Below are 10,196 nucleotides of genomic sequence, written 5' to 3'. Positions count from 1 at the left end.
TGGCCACGGGTCTGCCCTGGCGCCGCGCCCTAGCACAGCACCAGTGTTTGGCTCTGAAGTCGTCACCCCAAGAAGAGACCCAGACCCAGACCCAGACTCGGAGAAGGCTCCTGCAGCAGAATGGGTAGTGGCAGGACCCGGCCGCACAGCCTGGCGGGGTCGGGCACCTCCGGAGGCATGATTTTCATGGACCTGAGCGGGTCCCACCGGCCCCAGCGACTCCTCTGAGCAGCCTGCCTGAGCGGCTGCCATTCACGCCCACAGCCACCCTGACCCCGTGCTACCTGGCTGGGGAGACCCAGGGCTGAGCCACGGAGACCTCTGTTTCTTCCTCTGCACGGCGGGTGACGGTGGCCTGCGGTCTGAGGAGACGACCTGGGGCTCTAGGGCGGTGATGGGCTCAGCACCAGCCAGCTATGTAGGAGGTGCTAATAGGTGTTGGCTGCGCCTACCCTGATGGTGACGCTGGGACTTAGTGTCCCAAAGCTAAAGTGGCAGCTTCCCTGGTTGCTCTCTTCTCCCAGGGAGCCCGGCATCCTGTCCCCATCCTCAGGCCAGGGCAATCCCAGAGAGGGACAGGTCGCAAGAGGTTTATTACGAGAGACACCGCAGGGCCATTGGAACTCTAGGGCAGGTGTGTGTGTGGGGTGCAGTCACAAACAGAAAGGGGGACAGAGCGGTGGGACCTTGGTGGGGTCTGTGGGAGCACGGGAGGGGGATTTGGCATGAGAGAGGGGGAGAGGCTTTGGGGACTGGGAGCAGGCGGTGGTCCACGCTGATGTCTGTCACTCGGGGCCTCCGTTTGGGCCTTCCAGGCATCCCCAGGAGGAGCTTGGAGAAGAGTCCCCAAGCACTCTCTAGAAACCTGGGAGGGAAGGGCACCCTTTGGGCTGGGCTGGCAGAGAATCAGGGTGGGTGACCCCGGCAGCCCCCAAGACAGGGAGGGGGCTGGGAACTGAGGCTGGGCTAAGACCTTGGGTGGGAGTCCTGGGCTGGGGACCCTGGTCAGTCTTCCTCACTCCCCCTCTGAGCCTCAGTTCCTCCATCCAAAGAACACCTGCGTGCCCCGATGGCTCCGTGGGCTTTCAGGAGGGTGGGGCAGGCTCTTGGAGGGACACGCAGCTGGCAGCCTTCACTCCTTCACGTCTCTGGCTCAGGTTACCTGAGTAGGTCGCAGGGTGGAGCTGGGGGGCTAGGGCGTCCGGAGAGTGGGGCAGGGCTGCGGGCAGAGGGGAGGAGGCTCGGTTGCTAGGAGCGGCCTTAGCAACCCACTCATTCAGCGGAGACAAAGGCGCTGTCACTTGAGCGCAGAGGCGCCGCGCCGCTCTCTTGTTTCCGCAGACGCGCTGTGCGGGCGGGGGTGGGAGTCGGGGAACCGCTGGGTCCCGGGCGAGGGCAGGGGAAGCTCCGGTCCACCGGGAATGCAGCCTTGGGCTGGGCGCCTGCGTCCTCCCTGCAGGCCTGCAGGGGGCGCCTCCAGCCCATTTTGCAAAAGGGCGAGAAGCTGAGACTCCAAGGGCCTGAGGACATAGGCAGGAGTGATGGCCAGCTGGGAGCTCAGGGGTCACACCGACCAGGGTTGGAATGTGCCTGCGCGTACACCTATGTGACCACCCCTGCGCCTCAGTGTCCTAACTGCCGGGGCGGGGAGCCGACCCCACCTTTGCCACGGACCCTGGCTAGTCCCGGCTCCGTCCCATGCCTCAGTTTCCCTATCTATGCCACGGGGGGAGGACAGCATCTCCATTTCCCCGGGTCTCCAGATAACGGCAGCAAATGCCCCGGGGTTAGCCCAACCCCAGAGCTCCGCAAACGGGCCTCTTGTCCTGGCGGAAAACAATTATGGGTTTGGAGGGGGGCAGAGCTGAGCTCCCGCCTCGCAGGGGGGCCTCTGGTCTCAGACTTGGGAGCTGAGGCCCAGAGAGGCCGACAGACCTGGGTGCCCGCAGCTCCCTTCGGGCCGGGCTGAGCTGCCCAACCTGAGCAGGGCCTTGGGTGGCCCCAGCCCGGCCCCGCTGCCCACAGCTGCCCCCCCGCATGCCCCCATCAGCTGTCCGGTGGGAAAGCCGAGGCCTTGGAGGGGACACTTGCTCCTCCCTTGGTTTGGAAGGCCCCTCAGAGCCTGAAGTATCAGCAGGGGAGCCCTGACAAGGGGTGAGGCCAGGCTTGGGGGGCCAGAGGGAGTGGGTGCACAGGGGACTCTGGGAAGGCAGGCTTCTTGCTCACTGCCCCTTCTGGCACGCCAGCTCTGGGAAGGGGACCCTAAGTAACCCCCTCCCAGGGAGCACTGCGTTTTCAAGGAGCACAGTGAGAGCAAGGGGCCCGAATTGTGAGTGGTCAGGGGTGGCTGCTTCTCAAATCACTTTAAAATATTCTGACACTGGAGGGAAGGGGCGTCCAGGCGCCAAGGGGGAAAGAGGAACCCCCCTGAGGAGGGGGTGCTCTTCAGGATGGGGTGCTCTTCCTGAAGCCTTGAATGCCATCAGCTCCACAGCCGAGGACAGAGGATGTCGTCAGGGGGCGGGCCCTCAATACCTCTGCTCCCCCCTGCCCTCCTGGCTTGCCCTGGCTGCCCGTGGCTACCTTGGTGATAACTCCCTCACGCCGCACCATGGCCTTGGCATTCAGGATCTGCCAGCATGCAGTCTGCACCTCCCAGCTGCTGCCAGAGCCTGCCAGCCTGGTAACCCAGGGGAACCCACCACCCTAGCCCCACCCTGAAGCCTGTGGTTCCCCATCCCTGCTGGATACACTCACTATCCCCCTGGCAAAACCCGGCCGCCCCTGTCCCAGCCTCACCGGTCTCTTGGGTTCTGCAATGGGGGAGAAGGTTGTGGGGTCCTGGAGCCGTGGGCCCTGGTGGGGGAAAAACACTCAAGGAGGTGACATTTGGGGAGGCCGGAAGCTCTCTCTGTGCTACCCCATCCTGGGTGGGGACCTCATTATCAGAGAACCTAAGAATCCACTCAAGGGTTTACCCTCCAGGTTAGCGATGGGAAATGGAAGGCCCAGAGAGGGCAGGTAACTTGCCCAGGGGCACACAGCAGGGCACCAGAAGCTGGGATTGGAATGCCTGCCCTGGCCTGCAGGTCATCCAACCCACACCTTGTCCCAGGACCCCGATCCCCATCCACCCACCTGCCTTCGGGACCCCCCTCAAGCCCCTTCTGCCCAGGTACCCAGGGAAGGGGACCCAGGGAAGGGGACCCAGGGCAAACGGCACCTCTGGGCTAGGTGCCAGGGGCCGCTGTTCCCTAGTGGTGGTGCCGATGGGGGTGGGAGGAAAGCAGCCATTTCCAAGCCATCCCTCAGGCCCCAGGGTCGCAGGATTTCCGGGACCTCAGGCTGTTTGTCTTTCAGACGTGCTGCTGCCTGCCCAGCTCTACCTGGGCCCTGGGGAAACTGAGGCACTGGGGAAACTGAGGTACTGGAGGATGGTGAGGGCATACCTCTGGGAGCCCAGTGTCTTTGGGGTGGAGCCAAGGCCATGGGGTGGTTTGGAGGTGCCTCCCAGGGACCTGAGGACCTAGGGTGGGGTGCCCCGCCCCGAGGACGGGAGCGGGTCTGAACACAGAGGTTGTAGCAGCTGGGACCCGGCTGTGGGTGGGACCTCCCGCCGCCCCATCCCCGTGCCTGCGCGCACCGTGAACGCTTCCACTGCCTTCTCCTCAGTCATCCTCTGCGGGGCGCCCTGGACCTGTGGGATGGGCACCGGGGTCAGGCCCAGGACACCCCCCCGCCCCCCCACAGGCCCTGTGGGCCTGGAGCCCATCAAGGTGAGCTCCTCTCGCCCCCCCCCCCCCACCACTGGTCTCCCCATTGTAGGCTGGGCAAACCAGGAAGATGTACGGCCCCTGGGGACAGACCCAACAGGTGTGTGGCTGGCACTGCCTGTAACCCACCCCCCAACCACTTGGCTTGGGGCCGCAGCAGAGATACACCCGGAGGCATTCCGAGATATTCAGAGAGGGGCTGATGAGCCCAGACCCCGCCCGGCCCCGCCTCCCATGCCGAGGAGGGGCAGCTGTGGCACACCATGGCACAGGGAACCAGGAGGGGCCTCGCCCCGCTCCACGCCACCCCCTCGGCCTCTGGCCACCAGGCAGCCTCTGCCCTCCACCCCTCCAGGCCTCACGCCCCAGCCCTGCTCACCCTCACAGCCTCACCCCGCTGCAGGGGGAGGGGGGCAAGAGCGGGCACACCTTCCTGAAGCTCCAAGGCTAAGTCCGGTCCTGGGACAGCGGAACTGTGATTGCGTTCTGACTGCGTCTCCGGCGGAGTGGCCTTCACCTCTGCGTGCCTCTGTCATCACATCTGGAGCAGGGGGTGGAGGCCAGGACTTGCCCCTGATGGGGCTGGGAGGGGCTGCGTGCGCAGGACTCAGGGAGGGGCTGGGGCGTGGCTGGGTGCATCCTCCACACAGGAGGACCAGGCATCATTCCACTTGGGGTCTCACTTGCCCCTCATAGCAAACCCGAGGTGGAGGTGGGTGAATTCGCCCTCCTCGTTTGATGGAGAGGGACCATGAGGCCTGGGGTGGGCACAAAGCCTCGGCCCTTCTGAGGCTGACTGGGAATGGGCCTGAGCGGTCACACTCAGAGCGATGGAGAGGCCAGGTGAGTGACAGAAAGGCAGAGGCTCAAAGATCCACAAAAGGGGGGACAGAGAGAGAGGGGCCCAGGAAGAGCTAGGTGGGATGCAAGCCAGAGGAGAAGGGGGCAGGGAGGAGGGGACAGTGACTGAGGCTGAGAGACAGAGAAAGAGTCTCTCAGAAAAAATTCTGAGACAGAGACAAAGAAAGGAGACACCAAGAGAGAAAAGGAGAAGAAGGGGAAGGGAGGGAGGTGGCGAGGGCGGGGGTGGTGGCGCTGGCTGCCCGCAGCTCTGTCCAGCTGAGGGCCGCAGGCAGGGACGGAGCTGGAGTCATCACCATGGCAACAGGGGGAGGCTGCGGGCCCCACTCTGTGCCAGGTGGAGAAACCCGGGCAAGGCCACGTGGCAAAGGGTGCAGAGCAGGGATTCGAACCCATGGAGCTCTGAAAGAGAGCTGGGTCTTGGGAGAAGGGCGTGTGAGTGTGTGTGGGGAGGGGGGTGCAGCACTGCCCTCTGTCCCCGACTGCGTAGGCCCAGACAGGTCCCTGGGGGGCATGCTTCTTTGAGGACAGCAGTGGAACCCCAGTTTTCTTCATTCTCCAGGCCCCCTCTGGGCATGGCCTCCACCCTTCCGCAGCGATCCTTTCCTCTCCCCATTCCCACCCTGGGCTGGCAGAGGGGGGCGAGTCCCCAAGGCCCAGGGGAGAAGACAACATGGGCCAGGCCCCGGGTGACCAGCCCCCTGGGGACCCCTCCCTCGCCCTGCTCAGCGCTCCTTCAGCCCTCCCTGCCCCATCCTGGTCATGGCCCGTACCCCCACGCTGGTCAGCGCAGGGCACCCAGCAGCCGGCGCTGCTGCTGGGTCCCCGTGCCTAGAGCCGTGCCCGGCAGCTGGTGGGCGTTGGACGCATCTCCAGAGGGTGGGTGAGTGAGCGACTGGGTCAGGGCACCCCTCCGCACTCGCACCCCAGGTCAGCCTGGATGGCGCTTCCAGGAACAAGCCCGGCTCCGCTGAGGTCCAGGCTGAATCCCACGATGGTTGGCAACTCAGTCTCCCCACTGTCCCCAGCGCTGTCCCTTCCTACTGTGAGGCCTTGGGCAGGTGGCTTTGCAGGGCGTCCGTTTCTCCACTTCTAAGGCTTGTTCGGGGATAAAAACAGGAGCCGGGGTTCAGAGAGAGCACCCGGGCATCCGAGGGGACTGTCTCCCCATCCCCCCCCACCCCGGCAGACCCTTCTCCCACCAGGAGGCCTGGCTCTGGGCATGCAGACCCAGGATGGAGTTTGCACCGGAGTCTCTGAGCTTGGATTTGTGTAGCGATGGGCCGCCCCACCTCTTGGCCTGGAGAGGGACCTGGGCTGGGGCGTGCTGGGAGTAGTAGGCACAGACAACAGGAAGATGTGGGGGGGGGGCGAGGGGGGACTATGGCAAGGTAGGTGGAGGGGAAGGGTGGGGGCAGGGGAACCCTCCTCGGACTCCCGTCTCTACCAGCACCCCCTGGGCTGCAGCTGACTCTGTCCATGTCCAGGTCCCCACAGGTGTGCAACCCCCTGAGGACAGGGACCTAGTCCGTCCCATTTCCGTGGCTCATGCCAGACACGGGGTGGGGGGGTTTCCGAGGTCCCAGCATTCCTGCTTCATTCATGTGGGTCAAGCGCAGCCTTTCCAGCTATGCCCTTGGCTAACCTGCTGCCCCCACCGACGGAGCAGCCCACGTGGACCCCATGGTAGGCCGCAGGCCCCGAGGGGAGAGATGTCCCTTCTGTCCTGCACCACCGTCCCCAGCTTTCTGCTGGGGCCATGACTTTGGCACCAGCCTGGCGCTGGAACTTCCACCTCGCCCTTGAACGTTAGGGCAGAGGGATCTCAATGATTCCCTTTTTGGACCTCAGTTTCCTCAACTGTCAAATGGGCCATGGAGTACTTCCATTTGAGGTTTTGCTCCCACCCCCACCTCTTGACAATGTCCCCGGTTGCTGTTGGTGCCTGCCATGAAGGGGCGGTGACTCCCCGGTCCCCTGACAAACCAGTCACCCCCTCCGGGTTCCAGTGCATGTCAGAGCCCCGGTCCCACAGGCTCCAGGACCTGGAGGTACCTGGAAGGAATTGAGGCCCACGGTGGCATGGGTGCAGGCCAGGATGAGGTGCACCAGCGTGCCCAACACCCAGGTCAGGCCCAGCACGGGCGGCAGGACCGGCGTGGGCCTTACAGCGGCCCTGCGGAAAGCAGGCCAGGCTGGGGAAGGAGGGCTCCCGGAGGGGCCGCATGTGGGAGGAGCCTGGGGGGCGGAGCTGCAGAGCAGGATCCAGGCTCAGGACTCAGGTGTGGCTGGACTTGGCTGTCCCTTCCCCAAGACCCAGAGGCAGTAAGCTTACATACCTCCTATGACAGGGAGCTCACTACCTCCTGGGTAAGAGGCTCCCTCTGAATGGGGCCTGAAGCCACCCCCACAAGGCAGAAGGTGAATAAAAGCTCAAAACACCTGAGTCCTGCCTCATCCTCGGGCAGAATGGATGTCCTGAAAACATCGCCTCCGTTAAAGAACTTGACAATGGAATATCACCAGATGCTGAAGTTCCAGAAGGCGCACACCGGCTCCGCCTGCTTCTGAGGGAAGGCCCGAGGGCAGGGAACAGGGAGAGGGCAGGTGTGTGTGGCAAAGGAGGGAGACCGGGGGATGCAGGCGGACCCCGAGGCCTCCGTGTGTTGGGGGGGCTGGGGTTGCCCAGCGTGGGCCAGGGTGGAGGGGCTGGAGGAAATGTCCGTGAGACGCAAAGCGAGGCGAGCTTCACGCATGATGTGGAAACATGGGGACAAGCGAGCCCGCCCCCTGGGGAGGGGCGAAGCCACCTGGACGCTCTGCACCAGGCGAGGACGGACAGGTCTCTGCCCCCTGACGGGGAGGGAGCTCCACCACATTGCTCAGGAAAGAGAAAAGCTGCCCGACCATGTGCAGAGCAGGAACCCATTTGTGTAGAAAAAATGAGGGTGATTAGTGAGAAAACTCACACGAAGGGTCTGCAGTCAAACACACAGCTACCTGACCACCCCTAAACTGTGACGATGGAGGGGTTTTGTCACCAGCGGTGAGCAGACCGCTGGCGGCCAGCGGTACCAGCCCCTGTCCAGGCAGGGAGGCAGCCTGAGCTCCGGACTTGGGCTCCTTGTCCCAGACGGGGAGGGTGACGGCACTGTCACCTCCCTACAACGTTGTGTTCTGCAAAGTTCTTTCGTGCGATTTGCCGTGGGTGGTCGCAGTAACGTCGGAGACAGGTATACGGTCCGGTCATTCAGGTGAGGAAGCGGCTTCAGAGAGGGGAGCCCGTCTGCCCAAGGCCACACAGCGCAGAGCTGACGCCCGGCCCCGACTCGGTCAGCGCCACGCTCTTCCCGCCGCTCAGCGGCGCCGCCCCCAGAGAACGCGCTGCCGGTCAGGCTGCCTGAGTCGTCACCCCAGGCATTCACACGCTCAGCGCACTTGTCCTGGGCCTCGGGTACTGGGTTAGGTGCTGGGAGCGGCCAGGAAGCTGCCGCACACTTTCATAGCCATCACCGGACACCTCTGGAGACTCAGAAGCCACCATGGTATCTGTGGCCAGTGGCCCCGAACCTGGCAGTGCAGCCCCAGGAAAAAGTCGCCAGAACGTGTGTTACGAGCGAGGATGTTCCCAGGGTTCACAGGGTGAGCTGGTGTCGAAGAAAAGCCTGTTGGTGTTTTGTGTGCCTGACCCCGAGGGGGTCCCCTTCCTTTTGGGCTGTCGCCCTGGGAAGGGGGTGGTTGCAGACTTGGCTGCAGTCGAGGCCTGCACAGCACTGAAAGGGCAGGATGGCCGAGGGACATCTGTGACGGAGACAATGCAGAGACACCTGCAGGGGAAGTGGGAAACGCACCACCGTTGGCTTGGCTCAGCCGAGCGAGCAAGGGCTCTGGTTGTGAAAAGGGGGAATGTGAGTGCCACGCGCCCGGGGGAAGACTGAGGGGGGAGCACAGGGAAACGTGCACGGCAGCCGTCTCAGAGCAGGGGGCCGTGTCTTCCTCACCGTTCCCTGTGTTTTCCAGATTTGCCGCAATGAGCGATCTCTCACTTTCCGTTATTTTTTATTTTAAGGTACTTAAAATCATAGAGTTAATATAGAAATACAATTGTAACTGCTTTTTGCAAATGTAAACAGAATTGGTAAAATTCCAGCTAGACCGGCCGAGAACGAAAAGGCAAAGGTCACTCCAGACCCTGAGGTGGGAAAAGGATGGTAATTGTCTACCAGCAGCCGGAACTGCGACAAACCAGTGGAAGGGACCAGCTCCTGGAAAGGCACGAATTACCAAACCGTCCCAAGGAGAAATCAACCACCCAGATAACCTCCGGTCAGTGACATAAGTCGGGCTCATCCTTCAATCTTCTCACAAAGGAAACATCGGGCCCCGAAGACTTCACTGGTCTCCGCTACCGTCGAACAGTTCGGGAGAAATTGTGCCAGCTCTGCAGAACCCTTTGAGAAAACAGGAGAGGGAAGAACACTTCCCAACTCCCTCGATGAGGTCGGCGCTGGTTTGATCACAAAACCCGAGGAAGAGAGGAAGAGAAAGCTACAGGTCACACTCACGGGCATAAGCACAAAAGTCCTAAACACATATTGGCAAATTGAATCCAGCAATATATAATACAATATAACCAATGAGGTTTATCTCAGGAGTCCAAGGTGGCTTTACTGTTTGAAAATCAAGCGATACAATGCCCTATATTAATAGAATAAGAAAGAAAACAACACCTTGGGTGAACTTCGACAGAAGGGCACTGAATCTGAAGGGGCGGCTGTGGAAAGCCGATAGATGAGATACACACCTCAATCTGGAACAAAAGACTCATCCTGAGGTTGCCAGCTCAATGCAGTCCCAGTCAAAATCCCAGGAGAGGCTTTTTTTGCAGACAAGCGGATTCTAAAACTTACATGGCAATGCAAAGAACCTTGGATCGCCTAGGGCTTACACGAGCTGATTTTAAGGTTTACCGTGTAGCCACGCTGATCAGGACAGCATGGGCTGAGCAAGGGGCAGGCAGAGACATCAGCGGGACCAAAACAGCAGAGCCCAGAAGCAGACTTGCACACGTGGGGACAACTGACTTTCAACGAGATGAAGGTGACGAGGTAATTCAGTGGGAGAAAAAAACAGCCTTTACAGCAAATGCATTGGGCATGGACGTCTCTGTGGAATGAATGAAGTTCAACCTTTACCTGATACCGTACTCAGACATTAACATGAGATAAATCTCATAGACCTACATGTAAAAGCTAAAGTGATAAACCGTGCAAGGAACAAAATGGATGAGTTGGATTTCATCACAGTCTCCCAAAGGCACTGTTAAGAAAATGGGAAGACACTCCATAGACTAGAAGTTATTCACAAAACACATATATGACGAAGGACTTAGATCCCAAATATATAAAGAATTCTTTTTTTAAAAAGATTTATTCATTTATTTATTTTAGAGAGGGGAGGGAGGGAGAAAGAGGGAGAGAGAGAAGCATCAATGTGCAGTTGCTGGGGGTCATGGCCTGCAACCCAGGCATATACCCTGACTGGGAATCGAACCTGAGACAC

Source organism: Phyllostomus discolor, chromosome 3 (genome assembly GCF_004126475.2).
Source record: "Phyllostomus discolor isolate MPI-MPIP mPhyDis1 chromosome 3, mPhyDis1.pri.v3, whole genome shotgun sequence".
Taxonomy (NCBI): domain Eukaryota; kingdom Metazoa; phylum Chordata; class Mammalia; order Chiroptera; family Phyllostomidae; genus Phyllostomus; species Phyllostomus discolor.
This window is presented reverse-complemented; position numbering follows the sequence as displayed.